The sequence below is a fragment of the Panthera leo genome, chromosome B4 (assembly GCF_018350215.1).
Source record: "Panthera leo isolate Ple1 chromosome B4, P.leo_Ple1_pat1.1, whole genome shotgun sequence".
Classification (NCBI taxonomy): domain Eukaryota; kingdom Metazoa; phylum Chordata; class Mammalia; order Carnivora; family Felidae; genus Panthera; species Panthera leo.
Window position 1 is genome coordinate 64,000,451 of NC_056685.1, and position 25,468 is coordinate 64,025,918.

The window sequence follows — 25,468 nt, forward strand, 5'->3', positions numbered from 1 at the left end:
TTTTTGTGCCAGGACCATACTGTTTTAATTACTATAGCTTTGTAGTAAATTTGTTGAAATCTGGGAGTGAAATACCTCCAGCTTGATTCTTCTTTCTCAACATTGCTTTGACTATTTGGGGTCTTTTGTAGTTCCACATGAATTCTAGTATTATTTGTCCCAGTTTTGTGAAAAATGCTGTTGGCATTTTGATAGGGATTGCATTAAATCTATAGATTGCCTTGGGTAGTATGAACATTTGAAATTAATTCTCCTAATCCATGAGCATGAAATATCTTTCCATTTATTTGTGTCTTCAATTTCTTTCATCAATGTATTACCGTTTTCAGAATACAAGTCTTTCACCTCCTTGGTTAAGTTTATTCCTAGGTATTTTATTCCTTTTGATGGAATTGTAAATGAGATTGTTTTCTTAATTTCTCTTTCTGCTGGTTCATTATTAGTGTACAGATATGCAACAGATTTCTATAATTTACAAATTTTCTGATTTTTGTATCCTGCAACTTACTGAATTTATTTATTCTAATAGGTTTTTTTTTGTGGAGTCTTTAGGGTTTTCCACGTATAGTGTCATCAGCTGCAAATAGTGATAATTTTACTTCATTCTTACCAAACTTGGATATCTTTTATTTCTTTTTCTTTTCTGATTGCTGTAGCTCATATACCCAGTATTATGTTGAATAAAAGTGAACATCTTTGTTTTGTTCCTGATCTCAGAGAAAGGCTTTCAACTTTTTAGTTGAGTATGGTGTTAGCTGTAGGTTTGTAATATGTGGCCTTTATTATGTTGATGTATGTTCCCTCATACCTGCTCTATTGAGAGTTTTTATCATGAATAGATACTGAATTTGACAAATACTTTTTTTGATCTATTAAGATAATCATGTGATTTTAACCCTTTATTCTGTTCAAATGGTGTATCACTTTGATTGATTTGCAGATATTGAACCATCCTTGCTTCCCTGGAATAAATTTTACTTGTCATAGTGAATGATCCTTTTAAAATAAAGAATTCAGCTTGCTAAAATTTTCTTCAAGATTTTTGTATCTATGTTTCTCAGGGATATTGGTGTATAATTTTATTTTTTGTAGTGTCTTTGGTTTTGGTGTCAGTGTAATGAATTACCTCATAGAATAAATTTGGAAGCCTTACTTCCTCTTCAATTTTTGAAATAGTTTGGGAAGGACAGATATTAACTCCTCTTTGAATGTTGCTTAGAATTCACCTGTGAAGCCATATGGTCCTGGACTTCTGTTTGTTGGGAGTTTTTTGATTACTGATTAAGTTTCATTACCAGTAATCTGTCCAGCTTTCTATTTATTCCTGAATTAGTCTTGGAAGATTGTATGTTTCTAAGAATTTATTAGTTTCTTCTAGGTTGTCCAGTTTGTGGGCATAACATTTTTCATGGTAATCTCATAATCTTTTGTATTTCTGTGGTGTTAGTTGTAACTAACATTTCTGATTTTATTTGAGTCCTCATCTTTTTTTCTTGATAAGTCTGGCTAAAGGTTTATCAATTTTGTTAATCTTTTCAAAGAACAAGCTCCTAGTTTTTTTGATCTCTTCTATTGCTTTTTCACTTTCTATTTCACTTATTTCTGCTCTGATCTTTATTATTTCCTTCCTTTTACTAGTTTTGAGCTTTACTTGTTCTCTTTTTTCTTTTTAATTTAGGTATAAAGTTAGATTTTTTTGTTTGAGATTTTTCTTGTTTTGAGATAGGCCTATGTTAGAATGAATTTCCTTTTTAGAACTACTTTTGCTGTGTCCCCCAAATTTTGGGACATTGTGTTTCCATTTCCATTTGTCTCAAGGTATTTTTTGTTGTTGTTGTTAACCTATTGGTTGTTTAGTAGCATGTTGTTTAGACTTTGTGTGCTTTGGTTTTTCCTTGTAATTAATTTCTAGTTTCATAGTGTTGTGGTCAGAAAAGATGCTTGATATTATTTCATTCTTCTTAAATCTATTGAGATGTGTTCTGTGGCTTAATATATTCTGGAGAATGTTCCATGTGCATTTGAAAAGAGAGGATAATCTGTTGTTTTTGGATGGATTGTTCTATATGTATCTGTTAAGTCCATCTGGTCTAATGTGTCATTCAAAGCCAGTGTTTCCTATTGATTTTCTGTCTGGATGATCTATCCACTGATGTAAACGGGGTATTGAAGTTCTCTATTTTTATTCTATTATTGTCAATTTCTCCTTTTATGTCTATTCATATTTGCTTTATATATTTAGGTGCTTCTTTTTGGGTGCATGAATATGTATACAATTATTATATCCTCTTGTCGGATTGGTCCTTTTATCATTAGGTAATATCCTTCTTTTTCTCTTATTACAGTGTTTGTTTTAAAGTATTTTGTCTGATGTAAATATTGTTACCCCAGCTTTCTTTCTGTTTCTGTTTGTATGGAATATATTTTTCTATCCCTTCACTTGCAGACTGCATGTGTCCTTAAGTCTGAAGTGAGCCTTTTGTAGGGGGCATATAGATGTGTCTTGTTTTATTTCAGTTACCCTATGTCTTTTGAGTTAAGCCTTCAGTCCATTTACATTTAAAAGAATTATTGACAGGTATGTACTTATTGCCGTTTTGTTCATTATTCTTGTTTGTTTTATTCTCTTGTTTTCTTCTCTCACTCTCTTCCCTTGTGATTTGATGACTTTCTTTAGTGTTAAGCTTACATTCCTTTCTCTTTATTTTTTGTGTAGCTATTATAGTTTTTTGGTTTGTGGTTACCACGAGGTTCATATGTAACATTCTATTCATATAGCAGTCTATTTTAAGTTGATGATTGCTTTAGTTTGAACACACTCTGTATTGTTAATCTCTCTCTCCTTAACCAACAATTTATGTGTTTGACATCATATTGTAACTACCAGAGGTAATGGAAGTGTTAAATAACCTCATTGTGGTAATCATTTCACAAAGCATATGTACACTTTAAATGTAAATTTTATTTGTCAGCTACACCTCGATACTGGTGGAAAAAAAAAAAGTATGTGAATATGTACCTAAAATAATTTTTCTATGTTGTTTTTTAATATTGGTATAAAAACATAAAGGTTTTATTTTTTTTTATTTTTTTGATAAATAAATCCTAAATTCTTTTTACTACTAGAAAGGAACAAAAATTCCTCAAATAAAATCTTCTACATGGCAAGCCAGACAAAGCACTATCTGGGAGAAAAAAGTTCAATGTCTGCTAGAAGACAGGCTAATAGTATTATTATGAAAAGAGTTCTTATTAGTAAGACAGCTGGACCAATACAAATTTTTAAAAAATGGGAAGGAGTAGAGGCACCTTGCTCAGTTGGTATAACATGTGACTCTTGATCTCGGGGTTGTGAGGTTGAGCCTCAGGTTGAGTTGTAGTCAATACTTAAATAAACTTAAAAAATGGGAATAGTCAATTTAATAAAAAATAAAGAAAGACACATAATCAAAAACATAAGAAAAATCGTTCAAGCTCAAAAATACAAATCTCACATTTTGTCTATCAGGATGATAGTACTTTGTATTACAGGCAATGGGAACTGACAAAGATGTGCCTATAACAGGAAAGTCTCTAAACTGTTCTCAACATTATAACATATCTACAGTATACAGAAAATATGCATATACTGAACTACTATATACACATACTTATGTATTTCTGCCTATGTCTCTCTATGCCTAATGTCTAATGATAATTGTTATAACAGCTATGTAGAGGGTGGCCACCTATCACCAGTGCTTGCTCAGGGCTTTCCTGGTTTTATTTTTTATTTTTTATTTTTTTCAATATATGAAATTTATTGTCAAATTGGTTTCCATACAACACCCAGTGCTCATCCCAAAAGGTGCCCTCCTCAATACCCATCACCCACCCTCCCCTCCCTCCCACCCCCCATCAACCCTCAGTTTGTTCTCAGTTTTTAACAGTCTCTTATGCTTTGGCTCTCTCCCACTCTAACCTCTTTTTTTTTTTTCTTTCCCCTCCCCCATGGGTTTCTGTTAAGTTTCTCAGGATCCACATAAGAGTGAAACCATATGGTATCTGTCTTTCTCTGTATGGCTTATTTCACTTAGCATCACACTCTCCAGTTCCATATACGTTGCTACAAAAGACCATATTTCATTCTTATTGCCACGTAGTACTCCATTGTGTATATAAACCACAATTTCTTTATCCATTCATCAGTTGATGGACATTTAGGCTCTTTCCATAATTTGGCTATTGTTGAGAGTGCTGCTATAAACATTGGGGTACAAGTGCCCCTATGCATCGGTACTCTTGTATCCCTTGGGTAAATTCCTAGCAGTGCTATTGCTGGGTCATAGGGTAGGTCTATTTTTAATTTTCTGAGGAACCTCCACACTGCTTTCCAGAGCGGCTGCACCAATTTGCATTCCCACCAACAGTGCAAGAGGGTTCCCATTTCTCCACATCCTCTCCAGCATCTATAGTCTCCTGATTTGTTCATTTTGGCCACTTTGACTGGCGAGAGGTGATATCTGAGTGTGGTTTTGATTTGTATTTCCCTGATAAGGAGCGACATTGAGCATCTTTTCATGTGCCTATTTGCCATCCGGATGTCTTTTTTAGAGAAGTGTCTATTCATGTTTTCTGCCCATTTCTTCACTGGATTATTTGTTTTTCGGGTGTGGAGTTTGGTGAGCTCTTTATAGATTTTGGATACTAGCCCTTTGTCCGATATGTCATTTGCAAATATCTTTTCCCATTCTGTTGGTTGCCTTTTCGTTTTGTTGGTTGTTTCCTTTGCTGTGCAGAAGCTTTTTATCTTCATAAGGTCCCAGTAATTCACTTTTGCTTTTAATTCCCTTGCCTTTGGGGATGTGTCGAGTAAGAGATTGCTACAGCTGAGGTGAGAGAGGTCTTTTCCTGCTTTCTCCTCTAAGGTTTTGATGGTTTCCTGTCTCACATTCAGGTCCTTTATCCATTTTGAGTTTATTTTTGTGAATGGTGTGAGAAAGTGGTCTAGTTTCAACCTTCTGCATGTTGCTGTCCAGTTCTCCCAGCACCATTTGTTAAAGAGACTGTCCTTTTTCCATTGGATGTTCTTTCCTGCTTTGTCAAAGATGAGTTGGCCATACGTTTGTGGGTCTAGTTCTGGGGTTTCCATTCTATTCCATTGGTCTATGTGTCTGTTTTTGTGCCAATACCATGCTGTCTTGATGATGACAGCTTTGTAGTAGACGCTAAAGTCTGGGATTGTGATGCCTCCTGCTTTGGTCTTCTTCTTCAAAATTACTTTGGCTATTCGGGGCCTTTTGTGGTTCCATATGAATTTTAGGATTGCTTGTTCTAGCTTCGAGAAGAATGCTGGTGCAATTTCGATTGGGATTGCATTGAATGTGTAGATAGCTTTGGGTAGTATTGACATTTTGACAATATTTATTCTTCCAATCCATGAGCAGGGAATGTCTTTCCATTTCTTTGTATCTTCTTCAATGTCCTTCATAAGCTTTCTATAGTTTTCAGCATACAGATCTTTTACATCTTTGGTTAGATTTATTCCTAAGTATTTTATGCTTCTTGGTGCAATTGTGAATGGGATCAGTTTCTTTATTTGTCTTTCTTTTGCTTCATTGTTAGTGTATAAGAATGCAACTGATTTCTGTACATTGATTTTGTATCCTGCGACTTTGCTGAATTCATGTATCAGTTCTAGCAGACTTTTGGTGGAGTCTATCGGGTTTTCCATGTATAATATCATGTCATCTGCAAAAAGCGAAAGCTTGACTTCATCGTTGCCAATGTGGATGCCCTTTGATTTCCTTTTGTTGTCTGATTGCTGATGCTAGAACTTCCAGCACTATGTTAAACAACAGCGGTGAGAGTGGGCATCCCTGTCGTGTTCCTGATCTCAGGGAAAAAGCTCTCAGTTTTTCCCCATTGAAGATGATGTTAGCTGCGCGCTTTTCATAAATGGCTTTTATGATCTTTAAGTATGTTCCTTCTATCCCGACTTTCTCAAGGGTTTTTATTAAGAAAGGGTGCTGGATTTTGTCAAAGGCCTTTTCTGCATCGATTGACAGGATCATATGGTTCTTCTCTTTTTTTTTTATTAATGTGATGTATCACATTGATTGATTTGCGAATGTTGAACCTGCCCTGCATCCCAGAAATGAATCCCACTTGATCATGGTGAATAATTCTTTTTATATGCCGTTGAATTCGATTTGCTAGTATCTTATTGAGAATTTTTGCATCCATATTCATCAGGGATATTGGCCTGTAGTTCTCTTTTTTTACTGGGTCTCTGTCTGGTTTAGGAATCAAAGTTATACTGGCTTCATAGAATGAGTCTGGAAGTTTTCCTTCCCTTTCTATTTCTTGGAATAGCTTGAGAAGGATAGGTATTATCTCTGCTTTAAACGTCTGGTAGAACTCCCCTGGGAAGCCATCTGGTCCTGGACTCTTATTTGTTGGGAGATTTTTGATAACCGATTCAATTTCTTCACTGGATATGGGTCTGTTCAAGCTTTCTATTTCCTCCTGATTGAGTTTTGGAAGAGTGTGGGTGTTTAGGAATTTGTCTATTTCTTCCAGGTTGTCCAATTTGTTGGCATATAATTTTTCATAGTGTTCCCTGATAATTGCTTGTATCTCTGAGGGATTGGTTGTAATAATTCCATTTTCATTCATGATTTTATCTATTTGGGTCATCTCCCTTTTCTTTTTTTTTTTTTTTTTTTCAACGTTTTTTATTTATTTTTGGGACAGAGAGAGACAGAGCATGAACGGGGGAGGGGCAGAGAGAGAGGGAGACACAGAATCGGAAACAGGCTCCAGGCTCTGAGCCATCAGCCCAGAGCCTGACGCGGGGCTCGAACTCACGGACCGCGAGATCGTGACCTGGCTGAAGTCGGACGCTTAACCGACTGCGCCACCCAAGCGCCCCTCCCTTTTCTTTTTGAGAAGCCTGGCTAGAGGTTTGTCAATTTTGTTTATTTTCTCAAAAAACCAACTCTTGGTTTCATTGATCTGCTCTACCGTTTTTTTAGTTTCTATATTGTTTATTTCTGCTCTGCTCTTTATTATTTCTCTTCCTCTGCTGGGTTTAGGCTGCCTTTGCTATTCTGCTTCTATTTCCTTTAGGTGTGCTGTTAGATTTTGTATTTGGGATTTTTCTTGTTTCTTGAGATAGGCCTGGATTGCAATGTATTTTCCTCTCAGGACTGCCTTTGCTGCATCCCAAAGCGTTTGGATTGTTGTATTTTCATTTTCGTTTGTTTCCATATATTTTTTAATTTCTTCTCTAATTGCCTGGTTGACCCACTCATTCTTTAGTAGGGTGTTCTTTAACCTCCATGCTTTTGGAGGTTTTCCAGACTTTTTCCTGTGGTTGATTTCAAGCTTCATAGCATTGTGGTCTGAAAGTATGCATGGTATGATCTCAATTCTTGTATACTCATGAAGGGCTGTTTTGTGACCCAGTATATGATCTATCTTGGAGAATGTTCCATGTACACTCGAGAAGAAAGTATATTCTGTTGCTTTGGGATGCAGAGTTCTAAATACATCTGTCAAGTCCATCTGATCCAATGTATCATTCAAGGCCCTTGTTTCTTTATTGACCGTGTGTCTAGATGATCTATCCATTTCTGTAAGTGGAGTGTTAAAGTCCCCTGCAATTACCACATTCTTATCAATAAGGTTGCTTATGTTTATGAGTAATTGTTTTATATATTTGGGGGCTCCGGTATTCGGCGCATAGACATTTATAATTGTTAGCTCTTCCTGATGGAAAGACCCTGTAATTATTATATAATGCCCTTCTTCATCTCTTGTTACAGCCTTTAATTTAAAGTCTAGTTTGTCTGATATAAGTATGGCTGCTCCAGCTTTCTTTTGGCTTCCAGTAGCATGATAAATAGTTCTCCATCCCCTCACTCTCAATCTAAAGGTGTCCTCAGATCTAAAATGAGTCTCTTGTAGACAGCAAATAGATGGGTCTTGTTTTTTTATCCATTCTGATACCCTATGTCTTTTGGTTGGCGCATTTAATCCATTTACATTCAGTGTTATTATAGAAAGATACGGGTTTAGAGTCATTGTGATGTCTGTATGTTTTATGCTTGTAGTGATGTCTCTGGTACTTTGTCTCACAGGGTCCCCCTTAGGATCTCTTGTAGGGCTGGTTTAGTGGTGACAAATTCCTTCAGTTTTTGTTTGTTTGGGAAGACCTTTATCTCTCCTTCTATTCTAAATGACAGACTTGCTGGATAAAGGATTCTCGGCTGCATATTTTTTCTGTTCAACACATTGAAGATCTCCTGCCAATCCTTTCTGGCCTGCCAAGTTTCAAAAGAGAGATCAGTCACAAGTCTTATAGGCCTCCCTTTATATGTGAGGGCACGTTTATCCCTTGCTGCTTTCAGAATTTTCTCTTTATCCTTGTATTTTGCCAGTTTCACTATGATATGTCGTGCAGAAGATCGATTCAAGTTACGTCTGAAGGGAGTTCTCTGTGCCTCTTGGATTTCAATGCCTTTTTCCTTCCCCAGTTCAGGGAAGTTCTCAGCTATTATTTCTTCAAGTACAGCTTCAGCACCTTTCCCTCTCTCTTCCTCCTCTGGGATACCAATTATGCGTATATTATTTCTTTTTAGTGTATCACTTAGTTCTCTAATTTTCCCCTCATACTCCTGGATTTTTTTATCTCTCTTTCTCTCAGCTTCCTCTTTTTCCATAATTTTATCTTCTAGTTCACCTATTCTCTCCTCTGCCTCTTCAATCCGAGCCGTGGTCGTTTCCATTTTATTTTGCATCTCGTTTAAAGCGTTTTTCAGCTCCTCCTGACTGTTCCTTAGTCCCTTGATCTCTGTAGCAGTAGATTCTCTGCTGTCCTCTATACTGTTTTCAAGCCCAGTGATTAATTTTATGACTATTATTCTAAATTCACTTTCTGTTATATTATTTAAATCCTTTTTGATCAGTTCATTGGCTGTTGTTATTTCCTGGAGATTCTTCTGAGGGGAATTCTTCCGTTTGGTCATTTTGGATAGTCCCTGGAGTGGTGGGGACCTGCAGGGCACTTCCCCTGTGCTGTGGTGTATAACTGGAGTTGGTGGGCGGGGCCGCAGTCCGACCTGATGTCTGCCCCCAGCCCACCGCTGGGGCCACAGTCAGACTGGTGTGTGCCTTCTCTTCCCCTCTCCTAGGGGCGGGATTCACTGTGGGTTGGCGTGGCCCGTCTGGGCTACTTGCACACTGCCAGGCTTGTGGTGCTGGGGATCTGGCGTATTAGCTGGGGTGGGTAGGCAAGGTGCACGGGGGCAGGAGGGGCAGGCTTAGCTCGCTTCTCCTTAGGTGATCCACTTCAGGAAGGGCCCTGTGGCAGCGGGAGGGAGTCAGATCCGCTGCCGGAGGTTTGGCTCCGCAGAAGCACAGAGTTGGGTGTTTGCGCGGAGCGAGCAAGTTCCCTGGCAGGAACTGGTTCCCTTTGGGATTTTGGCTGGGGGGTGGGCGAGGGAGATGGCGCTGGCGAGCGCCTTTGTTCCCTACCAAACTGAGCTCTGTCGTCCGGGGGCTCAGCAACTCTCCCTCCCTTTGTCCTCCAGCCTTCCCGCTTTCTGAGCAGAGCTGTTAGCTTATGACCTCCCAGATGCTAAGTCGTGCTTGCTGTCGGAACACACTCCACCCGGCCCCTCCGCTTTTGCCAGCCAGACTCGGGGGCTCTGCTTGGCCGGCGAGCCACCCCTCCGCCCCGGCTCCCTCCCGCCAGTCCGTGGAGCGCGCACTGCCTCGCCGCCCTTCCTACCCTCTTCCGTGGGCCTCTCATCTTCGCTTGGCTCTGGAGACTCCATTCTGCTAATCCTCTGGCAGTTTTCTGGGTTATTTAGGCAGGTGTAGGTGGAATCTAAGTGATCAGCAGGATGCGTGGGGAGCCCAGCGTCCTCCTACGCCGCCATCTTCCCAAAACATAAAGGTTTTAAATTTTGGTTTAAGAGATGTAGATCGATCTTATTTTTATTTTCTTAGGACATTATTTTTTAAATAGTTTTGCAATTAAATTATTTTATAAATCCACCAAAATAACAAAACCAATTTGTTGGTCAATAAACAAATATATCAAAAATTCTAGGATTATGATTACTTTTGGCACCTCCTTTTGATCCAAAATTTCACTATTTGGAAGATAAATTATATGATAATCCTCTCTATTCACAGATTTGTGCTCTGGGGTTTTGCCTAACTGGCTCTTCACTCTTATCTGGCTCAGGATAAAGGACCAAAAATAGCACAAACAAATACATCACGAGTCATTAAAAGAAGATGTCTTACAAAGGAGGAGCAAGGAGGATGAGAAAGGAGGGAAGAAGAATAGGAGCAGACATTATTGTGGTACAATTCTTTTCTTTCTTTCTTTCTTTCTTTCTTTCTTTCTTTCTTTCTTTCTTTCTTTCTTTCTTTCTTTCTTTTCATGTTTATTTTTGAGAGAGAAAGAGACAGAGTATGAGCAGGGAATGGCAGAGCGAGAGGAGAGAGAGGGAGACACAGAATCCGAAGCAGACTCCAGGCTCTGAGTGGTCAGCACAGACCCCAATGCAGGGCTTGAACCCACGAACTGTGAGATCATAATCTGAGCTGAACTTGGACGCTTAACCAACTGAACCACCCAGGTGCCCCTTCTCTGGGTCATTGTTAAGCCACAACCACGTGCCAACCCAAATCGGAGTACACTCTACTTTCTAGTAAATCTGTGAATGTTATGTCTTTCCTCAAATTTATCAAAAATCATTTTTCACTTTTGAAGTTTTACTGTATCTTGTGACTTTTGCAAAGTAATTGTGATTTACAAATATTAGCATAAACCGTGTTCTATCAAGCAGGTGTCTTGTAGGGGTAGTTCAGTGGTGTACCAACAGGGCTAATTAATTAGAAAGATCACAGTCTAGAAGTAGCCACCACAAAGTTCAAGTTATCTTTATTTCTGGAACCCCAGAAACTTTACAATTATCAAAATGAATATTAGAAATGAGTGTTTATGGATGACATTAGTGATAAATCAAGAAATATGGATTGGCTGAAAGATTTTTAGCAATGCTTCCATTCTTGCATGAACCTTGTCAAAGAATTCAGAGTTCTGGAGGCCTATAGCCCTAAGGATGGCATCCAGATTTTAATCCCTAAACATCTTGCATCCTGCCATGGGTTCAGAGGATTTGGAGCCTCTAAGGCTGACTCTCATCCTGATTAACTGCCTGAACTTGTTAGGCTAGATGTGTTCCAAGAACCTGAAGGGACAGATAGCAGGTCTTTGTTGAACAGTACAGGGTTTCTGAATTGTTTTGTATCTATTTGCAAATGAATGTCTGTGTGCTTCAGACTTGCCTTCACCATGACCTGGTAGGGAGGGTGCCAATGAGCGGCTAAACCTCACCCACCTCTAACTATGAGAGATGACTATTTTGGCCTAAAAGAACTGCATACTTGGGCATGACCTGCCCCCTCAATCTGGCTCCTTTTAATTTTTTCCTGATTTGCAGGATCTAGAGGGGTTCTCAAAGTGCAGTCGCCAAGATAGCAACACCAGCATCCTCTAGGAACTTGTTAGAAATGCAGATTCTCAAAACCCACCTTGAAACTGCCAGATCAGAAGCCCTAGTGTTGTTCTAACATTTTTCACATGATCCTTAAGTGTGAATGTTTGAGAAGCACTGGACCAGATCACATTTTGCCATCTCTCTTTTCTTGATGGCCCTCTTTTGCTACTTAAAGCACAATTGACTGAATAAATTATCTGAAACTCTCTACATTGTTTATTTCTTAGTATTATGTTTTGTAAAAGAGTCTCCATAAATCAAGACCCAGGTTTCTGGAGTCCAGCTCCAGCAGTTCCAGGGGTTCCCTAAGGATAAATGGTGTCGGCAAAAAAGTGAAAAAAAATAAAATAAAATAAAATAAAAATGGACACAGACAACAGCAGTGTGTTGAACTGGCCGCTTTATTGTGGCAAATGTGGCATTATATTTGTTAGCAATTTCCTTGTAGCATACGTCATCTACGTTTTCTGGCATTATCTAATTCTAAAAATGTTCCTATGTGTAATCACCCTTTAAGGAATAACATGGTTATTTTCTCATAACGTTCCCTCCTGCCCTTTGCTTATTGATTAATTTCTTACATTATTTTCATTATGTATCTACGTTTATCTACAATCTATAGAGCATTTGCTTTGCCGTTTTCATGAAAGTTCATCTATCTCTCAACACCTCAAGTGGAACAGTTACAGGGACATGACCTCTTAGTTGTTTCCCTGAACCACTTGTGGCTTGAGGAACAAAAGTGTTCGCCTCGGTCTGAGGTGCCAGGAGGGGGCCAAGAGGGCCTTAGGAACCCACGCCTTATGCATTCCCAGAGAGACAATGCATCTAGGAACTAATGAACCATTCTGCACCTTAACCGACTAGGTTCAGTCATCATCTGGAATGCCTCCTGGGGGCCAAGTGGGCCTAGGGCTTGGAGTAATTTGTGCCCGTAGATACACTCCTTTGTCGCCGGAGTGGGGCTTTCAAATCCATTTATTCCTCCTTTGCTGGCAAATGTATGAGGCTATCCTTCCTTTAGGTAGAGGAGTCTTTATAGGGGGTGGCAAGGGCTAATGTAGGGCTGCACAATTTCCTTGCGGAACCTTATTTTCTTTCCCCAATGGTTCTTTGCCCAGGGGGCCTGTCAAGGGCGATTCCTCAACAGACAATTCCCCAGGTACTTTTATTAAGGCCAAACTACATAAAAGCGGGAGTACAAGAAGCTTCACTGTCGTTGGGCTGCCCTGCAGTCCCGATGCGTCCACCGCCTGGGCCCCGCCATCAGGCTGGTTGGACAGCGCAGCTTCCGGCACCAGGTGTAAGTTTTAATCAGAATTCCTCACTAATCAAGTGTCCAGAAAGGCTCTTTGTATTAAGTTGATTTTATAAACAACATGGTTTCAGAAATTCTTATTCCTCTGTGATGCAGCAGCAACAGTGTAATGATTATCAAATTCTGTTCTTGGAATTCTAGGCATTTCTTTGAGTGCCCTTCTGGGGCACCTGGAAGGTTGGAAAACGAGGAATAAAACTCTCTACACTTGTCTTTTAAAAAAGCCAACATTTGGAGTGCCTGGGTGGCCCAGCTGGCTAAGGGTCTGACTTTAGCTATGCTGACAGGTCAGAGCCTAGAGCCTGCTTCAGATTCTGTGTCTCCCTCTCTCTCTCTCTCTGCCCCTCTCCTGCTCACACTCTATCTCTCTCAAAAATAAACACTTAAAAAAAAAAGCCAACATTTGTTGAGCATTTACTATGAGCCAAGCATAGTTCTAAGTATTTCACATGCTAAGGCATTCATGTAGATGGTGTTTTATTAACCTTTTTGATCCAAGAAGTTATGCCTTCATCTGTTTTATTTACCAGGGTGCAATATACTTTCCTTTTAGGACAGAGGGTTGAAGCTAACGACAAAGCAAACTATACCCTTTACTCACTAAACTCCAAATATCCAGACCTCTCTTCAGTCCCAGAATACACAGGTTCTTTCCTATCCCAAGATTTTACATGCTCTCTGTCTTCCTGAAGTTTCTCCTTCAACCAACCATAGCAGGCTTTCTCATTTAGTTTTCTACTTAAATGTCATCTCTTCTAAGAAACCTTTCTTAACCACCCAACCTGTTTTAGGTAGTTCTTTTATTCTCACGCAAAGTACCTTGTTATTATTATTATTTTTTAATAGCTTTTAATGGAATTTGTTAGGACCAATTTTCCTTGTTCAGTTTTTGTGGTTTGTTTTCCCACTGGTCTGTAAGTTTGGCAAGGACTGGGACCTTATCTGTCTTGTTTCTTTTGTCTACCCAGAACCTATTAGTGTCTTATCTTAATTGCTTGTTGTGTAAGAGAAAAACTTATGTTAATATCTCAAGTGAACACCTTTTTATATGAGTTAAAATAAATACAAAATGGAGACCAAACTTGAAAATTCCCTGAATGGACAGAACAAGTTACACCATGTAAGCAAAACCTAATATAACTTATTCTGCAACATAAGCAAAACAACTTGGATTGTTCCTTGGAAATGCCTCTGAAATTTTTTTCCAAAAATGGCATAAGAAGACCACTTTTAACCAATTCCCTGTTGCTTGGAAAAATCCCAATGCTGTAACCAGTCATTATAAAGATGAAATAGTTCCCATGTGTTTACTATATAAGCTGCCTATAACATGTCTCTAGGCTTCAAGTCACTGTTGGTTTGTAGACTCCCAGTTTGCAAACTGTTCTTCTGTGTACTATAAACTCTTACTAAGTACAAATTATTGATTTTATTTTTAACAGTTTCTGGATTTTGACAGGAGCCACCTGCCAACTTTACATTGGGCTGGCCATAAATATTAGGATCTGAACTCTGTGCAGTCATGCTTTTTTTGACTTGGGTCAAAAAAAGGAATGTTAGAAATTACATGTATAGCTTATTTAAAATTTGTTAAGATTGGGGTGCCTGGATGGATCAGTCACTTGAGCATCTGACTCTTGATTTCAGGTCAGGTCATGATTGCAGGGTTGTGGGATTGAGCCCTGCATTGGGCTTTGCACTGAACATGGAGCCTGCTTAAGATTCCCTGTCTTTCCCTCTGCCCCTCTCCCCCCACTTGTGCTCTCTTTCTCAAAAACCGCTTTTAAAATTAGTTAAGATTTATTTATTATCTTATAACATAATGTATTTATTAATCCAGTCAAAATGGGCAAAGGTTCTGAATAGATATTTTTCCAGAGAAAACACACAAACGACCAACATGTACATGAAAAGGTGCCCAACATACCAATCATCAGGGAAATGCAAATCAAAATTGCAATGATAGCACCTCATGCTTGTTATAATGGCTATTATAAAGAAGACAAGAGAAGACAAGGATGTGGAGAAAAGGGAACACTTGTGCACTCTTGATGGGAATGTCAATTGGTAGAGCCACTATGGGAAACAGTATGGAGCTTCTTCCAAAAATTAGAAATAGAACTACTGTATAATCCAACAATCCCATTTCTGGGTATGTATTCAAAGGAAATTAAAACCGAATACTGAAGAGATATCTGCACTCCCATGTTTATTACCAAACTGTTCACAATAGCCAAAGTATGAAACAACCTAAGTGTCCATCAACAGATGAATGATAAAGAAGTTGGTATACCAATTTGACAATAAATTTCATATATTGGAAAAAAAAAAAAGATGGAAAAAAAAAGAAAAAAAAAAGATGGTATAGACATACAATGGAATATTATTTGGCCGTGAGAAAGAAGGCAATCCTAACGTTTGTGACAACATGAATGGACTTTGAGGGCATTATGCTAAGTGAAATAAACCAAGAGAGAAAGACATACTGCATGATATCACTTATTTTTTTAGTGTTTCTTTATTTTGGAGAGAGAGAGGGACAGAACATGAGTGGGAGAGGGGCAGAGAGAGAGGGAGACAAAGAATCTGAAGCAGACTCCAGGCTCTGAGCTGTCAGCACAGAGCCCGATGTGGGGCTCAAACTCATGGACTGTGAGATCATGACCTGAGCTGAAATCAGATGTTTAACTGACTAAGCCACCCAGGTGCCCTACATGATATCACTTCTATATGGAATCTTAAAAAAAGGTCAAACTCATGGGAAAAGACAGTAGAAAGGTGGTTGCCAGGGGCTGAGGAGTGGGAGAAATAAAGAGGTTGGTAAAAGGTACAAACTTTCAGCTATAAGGTGAATAAGGTCTGTGAATCTAATGTAAAACATGGTGACTATAGTTGATGACACTGTATTATATAACTGCAATTTGCCAAGGAAGTAGAATTTAAATGTTCTCATTAAAAATGTATATATAAGGATGGATGCATTAATTAACTAGATGGTGGGAATCCTTTCACAATTAAAAAAAAATAATAATGCAATGAATTAGGATTGTATCTATTGAACAATGAAAAATGGCAGAAATATTCCCAAACTTTCATTAGAGCTTTCACCTTACAGAATTTTGTCTTCGAAGTCAGGGTAAGAAAATTCCTCTTTTGTCAGTTCTGCCTTAATGAGGTATAACTAGAAAATTTTATTTATTTATATATTTAGAAAAATTTTAAGTTTCAAACCATTTGTAGTTTTGTTTTCTCTTTGGGTGTTTTAATAAACTGTAGATAAATAGTCATCAGTAAGCCACAGATACAGAAACTCACTACTCACAAGACTCCTGGTTGTCCCATCCTCCAGTACCTTAAGCAACTGCTGTATGGTTATTGACATTCAACTCAAATTAGCGCATTCAGGGTCCTCCCTCAAGGCATTTTTACTCCAGGTATATGCAGGAAGAATGGAGAAGAATGCCAGCTATCCACACCTGAGTACTCTCCTCTCCATCAGCAGGCATGGAGTTAGCAGGGAGAACCCTGGTTGGGAAATTTGAAGACCGAGGTTCTCACTCTATCGCCATGTTGCTATGTGATCTCAAGTACATCACTTCATGTCAATGGCATTAACTATTTCTCATTTATAAAAATGATGGAGCTTGATTTAAGATGTTTTCAAGAGTCCTCTGAGATTATTTTTGTCTTTATCTATCTATTTACAGAAATAAGATTGCCCTGACTTTAAAAAAAAAAATTATCTGCCTGGTTTTGTTCTTTACTGGTCTACCAGAAGCACGTGAAAGAAGCTGCTTGCCAGGAGGCTAGAGAAACCAGAGGACAGTGGTAATGCAATGAGCTTTGGGTTTCAAATGCCAAACTTAGGACAGCTGAAAATTCGACTGATTTGGGCTACCAGTAATATAAGTTGGTAGGTGAGTTGAAAGTGTGAGATAAGATCTCAAATCCTGGCCTATTGATGTCTACAACATTTAGTATTAACTGGGTTTCCCTTCCCTTCAAGTAACTACTGGGGACTTCCTAGAAGAGTTCTCCAAGGAATGCACCTTATATTATTACCGAGGACATATATACATACATACATATCTACTTACATATATACCTACCTGACTGAACCAATACTTAGCCTTATAACACCTAATGCATTGTTATTTTCTATTCTATTGTATATGTTTTTGTTTTTTAATTCTTAGCTTCCAACAGCAATTTAAAAGTATTGCCTTGGGAAAGAAGGAATATGGCTAGCAGCTGTCTCCTTCTTGGATCTGTGTTGCGGATTTTAGAACAGATGTTTGTTATTCCCTCCCAAGCTTTCTAGGCAATGTGCCAGTGGGCCTGTCCTGCTGTTGGTCTTTGAGTTGATGGCCCATCTGTCCTGGATCTTGATGAGAGTGGGGGCAGAAGTGGGGGGTACAGGGAGAAAGCTCATTAAACATGGTCTTGTTCTAGGATTTAGAATGTGGTGGGTATGCACTGAATCACTATGTCAGTTAGGTGGTGCTTTAAAAGAGATTTGGGTCTATGATTCAAAAATTTCTTAAAAAAATAAATAATTCAGAAATGTAGTCATCTTCTGCTGTCCATCAGTAATCTGTTACTGAAAACCAGGTGTTCTGCATGCAAATGCTAATCTGGAGCCTATTTCTCATTTATTTAGGTAGGAAAACATGTTATGTCAACCCCAAGCCCTCAACCAATTTCTTAAACAGGCAACTAAAGTGTGGTAATATACCTATATATAATGTTTAAAAATCCAAACCATCTTTTTAGGTGTGAAGTGCTTAAGATATTATTTCTTTTTCACCAAATAATTAATATAATCAGTAACAGCAGATTTTGTACAAAGGCCACTGACCAAGATGGTTTAATGTTTTCTTTAACTTGACTTCATTTAAACAGGCTTCTTTCTGACTCTAGGCGCCTCAACTCCCTTTTCTTAGAATATTTACTTTAGAAAACTTGTAAATTCTTTCTCTACCCCTCTGAGATATAAATCTATTAAAAGCCTCTGATCAGTTTTACAACCCAGGAAAATCTCAGGAACCATCTCTTTGAAATTTAATTAGCAAAGGATATAACACCCCTATCTCTCAGCTTCCATGGTGGGATAGGAGCCAACTCCAAGGTTTCTTGCTCCAAGTTACAAAACTATTTCTTGTCGTAAAGATAAGAGACATTTATTTTTTCTTTGGATAAAGCCCATTAGCAAATACAGATGGCCTGTGATGTCCCCCTAACATCCTCCAGTACTTTTCCACTAACTCACCCCAGCCCATAAACAGCCCTGCCCAGTCTGCTGCTGTGGAGTTGAGTTCAGACTTCGTGCTGGCCTCTCTCCTATTGCAGTAGCCTCAGATAAAGTCTCCTGCACCAGTTTAACTTTCTCCAGTGAAATTTTTGCTTTCATACCACCAATGGTCCTGTACTACACTCCTTTTCAAGACACTCAATTCCACCATTTTCAAAAATTTGAACAGGATCTTTGTTAGTTTCCTAGGGCTGCCATGACAAATTACCATAAATTGGAAAGTTTAAAAAAACCTAGAAGTTTATTCTTTTACTAATCTGGAAGCCAGAAGCCCCAAATCAAAGTGGTTAACAGCCAGGCTCTTTGTGAAGGCTCTAAGAAAGAATCAGTTTCATGCCTTTCTCTTGGCTTTTGGTGTTGCCAGTAATCCTTAATGTTCCTTGACTTGCAGATGCATCATTGCAATCACTGCTTACATGTTCACGTTGCATTCTCCCTGTGTGTGTCTGTCCCTGTGTCTTTTCTTCTTAAAAGGAAACCAGTCATATTGGATCATGGGCCCATACCACTTTAGTATGACCTCATTTTAACTTAAAAAAAAATTTTTTTTTGAGAGAGAGAGAGAGAGACAGAGAATCCCAAGGAGGCTCCACACCACCAGCACAGAGCCCAATGTGGGGCCTGAACCCACAAACCATGAGATCATGACCTGAGCTAAAACATAGAGTCAGTTGCTTAACTGACCGAGACACCCAGGTGCCCCTAAACTTACATTTTAATTACATCTGCAAAGACCCTATTTCCAAATAAGGTCACATTCACAAGTACCAAGGGTTAGAATTACAATATACTGGGAGGGGGGAGGGACACATAATGCAACCCACAACTGACTCTGAAGAAACATCAATAGTATTTAGAATGAAAGACATTTTTCTATATTATTTTGTTAAAAATATTGTATTATGGTTAAGACACAAATAGAAGATTTTTCTATGTAAATGTTGGCTGGAAATGTTATATTGAGAGATAAGTATGTTCTATGAAGTTTGGGTATTGATGTAGGCAGACCAGGTCCAAGGGCCCAGAGTGGGTCCCGCAGGACCAGCCAAGAAGGTCCTTGGCTTTGTGCAGGATAGAAATCAAATGCAAGCCAGGAGCAAGTGAGAAGAGAGTTTATTGAATAGTGTTAAGTGATAGACTATAGCAGATGGAAGCTCTGGAAGACTTGGAAAAGGAGAAGTGAATCTCTCCTTTGCTTGAGGTGAAGGATTTATACTGGAAAGAGGTCCAGGGTATGTATTCCTTCAGGAATCTAGGATGGGGTGCAATCACAGGTGAGTGTCAGGTAAACGATAGATGTTATTCCATAAATCACCAAAGGCACCACTAAAGGTATTGATGCAGTGTCAATCAAGATTTGTTTGAAGCTGATCTCCTGGAACATGTTTGGGATCCAGTTCTTTTGAGATGTTATCAGGTGTTTGGGGGCCTAAGACGAAACTCAGAGAATGATCAACTTTCTTGCTTCCCCTCTAGAATAGGAACATATCTTCTTTGGTTTACTCAGATGCAAAATATAGAACATGAATAAATGGGATTTAGCAGAGAAATGGTGGAAATAGAGCCTTTCTAAAATGGAGTCCCTTCAGTTTCCCTCAGTATTAAATATGAAGAGGTATCTCTTTTGGGAGAAGACTTATCTAAGAGACATTGTACAGGAAAAGTAGTAATTGGCTTAGGTTTGGTGAGGGTGAAGCTTTTTAAGGATGAGTTGGTGGATGTGTCAAAGCAAAACCAGACAAGTAAGGAGATTGCTTTTATTTGGGCTATCAGGGTGCCTCTGGGGGAGGGGTATTGCCTTAGATTTATATAGGGAGGAGTAAGCAGACAATGAGTGGGATGATTTAGATTTGGGTTGTTATGTAAGCAGAAGTCTCAGTGAGGTAGCTGAATACGAAATATTTTTCTCTGTGGTTAGCTAGTTTCAGGGAGAACAAATAGTTCTAATCTTAGCTCATCAATTACAACAAAGAAGGGGAAGTTGGAAGATCTGTGCCTGCTCTGGTCATCACGTTCTGAAAAGGGAGGAAAAGATCTGCATTTGGCCTGGTTACAGTTAAACAGAGAAATCATCTGTGAGAATTCAGGGGGTCATAAGAAAGGGTGGACAGTGAGGTTTATCTAAGCCAAATGGGTAAGGGTGACTGTTTGAGTAAGCCCTTTCCTAGAACACAAAGGAATGGGGGAGATTTCGGGAAAGCAAAATATTGGGGGAGGTGTTCTTTACCATCACTGCTTTCCAGAAGCACAGGACTTAGGTAAACTTCAGCACTGTCAACAGTCACGAGGAAGGGCCTGTGTAGGGCTGAATGCACATTGTCATTGTTTGCTATTAATTATTTACACTTAATCTTTTAAGAAAAGGTTTATCCTTGCAAAACAGATCCCACAGTTGTGGGACACCGCTGCCACCAAGTGGTGGTACCCACTTAGTGACTGCCAAACCTCAGACTTGCAAAGTAATGATATCCTTTTTTCAGACTCTACGGGGGCTACGTGTACCCTAGGAGAGTGCAAGAAAAACCACTGGGATGCAGGAATTAAAAAACAGAATTTCTGCTTCATTTTATTTTTATCAAAAAAGCAAGCAAGAATTTAAACTTAGTACTAGGATTTAACATACTATTTTACACTGGGTTTCTCACCCTGAATTTATGTCACATGTCACTTTCTTGGGGAAGAATAGAAGCTTCACATAGTGGTAACTTCCTTCTCTGAACCTCTTTAGAGTGTAGTAATATAGTGCAGATTATGAGTGCCTGATTAAAGGGCAGATAATATCTAGTTTCAGTTAAATTTGTCCTTACACATGGACAAGTGACTTTAAAAGACTCCTACTGAGAAATTGTTGGTTTAAAAAATAATGTATGTGCCATCAAATAGGAATCCATGGGAGCACTGACAAATACTCTTACAGTGCTAGAAGATCTTTGTCAGCTACTTAAAAAGAAAAAACCCCAAGAATATAGCATATTTTACAAGAAGCTGGTCAAAAATTCAAAATGATCAACCCTATTTGAAATATGGATTTACTTTAACTATTTTTTAATGTTTATTTATTTTGAGAGAGAGAAGGAGAGCATGAGTAGGGGAGGGGCAGAGAGACAGGGAGAGAGACAGAATCTCAAGCAGGCTCAGCTGTCAGAACAACGCCCTATGCTGGGCTCAAACTCACAATCTGTGAGATCATGACCTGAGCCGAAATCAAGAGTCAGATGCTCAACAGACTGAGCCACCCAGGTGCCCCAAGTATTGTTAAAACAAACTTCACCCCAATTGTTGTGTATGAAGAGGTTTCATAAGATATCTGTTTTGGCTATTACAGCTACCTGTCCATCAAGATTTGAAATAAACTGAAGTTAGAGCCAGTTATTTACATCTCTATTTTATAGTGTTAATCAGCCTTTTCAAAACTTGTGGAAAGGCAGCATGTATAACCACTGGCCCTTTCCCTGTTATAGCAGAAAAGACCTGTGACTGTTTGCCCCCTTACGATATATGTTAGAGTATAATGTTCAAAAAGGTAAAGTCACGACTGTCTAGCAAATACAAAATGAGCACATTTCAAAGATTTCATTTAATGCATTAATTAATGAAGGAACCAGCCAAGATATTATGACAAATTTAAAGAAGCAAGGACATTTATAGAATAAGATGTATGAAATATAAAATACTCAATTGGCCATAAATCTTTGGAATTATCAGTTCCACTGACAGAAGTTATTTGCATCTCTTGCAGACAAAAATCTTCAAGTTAACAAGTGTTAAAGAACAGATATTCAACTGAGTAAATTTGAAGAACTAATTGGCTTTACTCAAGGATTCACAGATGGGCAGCATCCCCTCTAGCAAGTAGATGCTCTGAGGAATTGTGCAAAATGGAAAGTTTTTATAGGAAGGAGGGTGGGGCAAGGAAGCTATTAGGGAGGGAAAAGAAAGGATTGTTTCAGGTCTTCTTATCATAAGATGACCTCATTAGTGCTGATCAGAAATTTCCAGACCAATTGGTTTAAAATTCCACTCTTGTGAGAGACTCAAACTGCATTTAGGTTAGGCGGTAAAGCTTGGTGGGATTTAACATAAGTGACTCCATTTTGGTCATGTTTCTTGTTTAACACAAGTAATATCCTAATTCTGGGACCTTTAATCAATAGTAAATAATGAGGTAAACTTTACATTACTATGATCCTCTGGCCAAATTTAGCCCATGTGATTTGTTTTATTTTTGACAGACAGAGACAGAAAATGAGCAGGGGTAGGAGGAGGGGCAGAAAGAGAGGGAGACACCAAATCTGAAGCAGGCTCCAGGTTCTGAGCTGTCAGCTCAGAGCTCAACACGGAGGTTGAACCCATGAACCCTGAGATCATGACCTGAGCCGAAGTCGGACACTTAATCACTGAACCACCCAAGCACCTCTAGCCCATGTGTTTTATAAATAAAGTTTTATTAGAACTCAGCAAGGTCATTCCTTACTGCCTATGACTGCTTTTGTGTTACAGTGGAAGACCTGAGTACTCAAGAGTGCTAACGCCCACAAAGCCTAACATATTTACTATCTAGACCTTAACAATTTGTTGGCAACTTGTCCTTGTCAATACTTGGGTGAGCTTTATCCCCACATGATGCAGAAAGGATGGGCTACTCACCTTTTCTGCCTTATTTCCAAGTTTTGGATAACTTTCTTGACAGCTACTTGAAAACCCTCAATACATAGTTTATCTCTTTTCGTTATCTTCAGGTAAGTCTTTTGGTGCAAATTTCCTGTTTTATTTTATTTTTCCCTTCAGAATGTTCTAGATATTTATTTTCTTTTATGTTGTTTTATTAATTACAAGTAACTCAGACGGCATTTATTTTTATCCTTGTAAATGAACTACAGCATTTCTTAAAGTATAAAGTGTTGCATTTTTACTGTGAAGTTTAATTGACCACATCATGATATATATTGTTGTAGTTGTGAATGTCATTTTCTTGGAGGACAATGAGACCACCCATCTGCACTGTCTTCATTTCAGTAACATTTTCTTTCATATTTGATATTATCTTTAACATTTCATTTGGTATGCTTTCTCAAATTTACTCTAATCATGTGTCTGTAAGTATTCCATGGTCTACCATTCATTTCTCTCATTTTTCCTTCAGTCACCATGTGGATTTCTTTTGTAATTGTACTTTCCACAAGCCTCTTCCCCAGTTTATTTTTTTTTTTACAGTGTCACTTTTATTTAGGTAGTCAAAATGTGTTCAGCGATAGCATTAACTTTATTTATTTATTTATTTATTTATTTATTTATTTAACCATTTATTTTTGAGAGACAGAGAGAGACAGAACATGAGTTGGAGAGGGGCACAGAGAGGGAGACCCAGAATCTGAAGCAGGCTCCAAGCTCTGAGCTGTCAGCACAGAGCGCGATGCAGGTCTCAAACCCACAGACCATGAGATCATGACCTGAGCCAAAGCTGGACTAAGCCACCCAGGCACCCCTTTTATCTTAATTTATATACCTAGCTCCACCAGCTTTTTTTTCTTTCTGTCTTGTGTTCTCTTCACTCATCCTTAAGCAAATATTTGTATTCATGTACTTTTTTAACATTTTTTTATTAAAAAAATTTTTTTAATGTTTGTTTATTTTCAAGAGAGAGAGAGAGAGAGAGAGCACAAGCACAAGCAGGGGAGGGACAGAGAGAGACACACAGAATCCGAAGAAGGCTCCAGGCTCTGAGCTGTCAGCACAGAGCCCGATGGGGGGCTCGGACCCACCAACTGTGAGATCATGACCTGAGCTGAAGTTGGACGCTTAACTGACTGAGCCACCCAGGTGCCTCACCACGTATTCTTTAATGTTTGATCTAGGTCACTAGTAAAATGTAAAAGGGTATATAACTCAGGAATAGCCAGATGGAAGAGATGCACAGGGCAAGGTCTTTGGGAAAGAGTGCAGGACTGTCATGTTCTCTGGGCACACCATTCTCCCCAAATCTCCACGTGTTCACCAACTTGGAAACTCCAAATTCCCTAAGTTTTAATCTAACCAATGTTTATTGAACACACACTATGTGCCAGATACTGCAATGAATAGAACCTGGCTGTGTCACTTTCAGTTTAGTGAGAAACACAGATGTGTAGTGGTAAAGGTGTTCTCTCTAAGAGGTAAAATCTGAGTCCTGTCTGAGAAAGATGTCCTAGGTATGCGAAGCCTGAAAGCAGGGGGGGAAATGAGACACAGTTAATGGTTGCTAAAGGACTTTGGGATCTCCTTGGTTTTTAGAAGGGAACTTGTGATTAAGGGAAAGTAAGATTAAAGTCCTATTTGGGGGAAGCTAAGATAGCAGTGCAATAGGAGGAACCTGGGCTATTCTTGTCCCTCAAACAGGTAGATAACTATCAAATCATTCTGAATACCCAAGAAATTGACCTGAGGACTGACAGAACAAGCTGCACAACTAGAGGGACAGAAGGTAGGAAGGAGGAAGGTAGGATGTATGTGGAGATGTGGTTTAAGAGAAATGGATCATGGGTGCTGCTGAGGGGAGGGAGCCCTAGTCAGAGAGAAAGGTGAGAGAGAGTGGAGCACGCAGGGATGAACACAAGGAGAACACTTCCCCAAAGCCATTGGCTCGGGGAAGGGGCTGATTTTTGTGAGTTCTTGCAACCAAAGGGGCTTAGAGACTGGAGTGTTAAAGGTCTGTGGGCTTGGCTGGGACAGAGTTCTGAGGGCACTGCTCTACTCATAGAGAGAAGGCAGGCAAGCAACCCTGGAGCAGAGGGAGTGATCTGAGAATTACCTAAGGTGCATGGGGAGAGACTGCTCTTCTTGGGGTGCATTTGTGAGAGGTGGCATTCACAGAATCACCTCTCTGGAGACAAAAAAAGCAGGCAGGCACCATTTCCCTCCTGTGGCCCTCAGCATAGGTGCACAGAAACCTGCTGAGGGCAGCTGACCCAGATACTGGCTGTCTAGCCTGCTTTGTTCCAAACCCCATGCCCCTGCATTCTGCTGTGACTGCCATTCTCAGTCAAATCTGCATTGGTCCCAGCGCAGTGAGACCCTCCCCCCAGAAGACCAGTGCAGGCCCTTGCCACAGCACATCCCTAATGTTTGACGTTTTAAAAGTCAGTAGTCTTGGCTGGAATAGAGCCCAAAGTGCACTGCACTGTTTCAGGCAGGCAAGCAACCCGGAGACGGAGACAATAGCATGAAAACAGAGCTCTGAAAAACACCTGGGATACACAAGGGAAAATTATTTGCTCTTCTGGGAGGGCCTTCCTGAGAGCA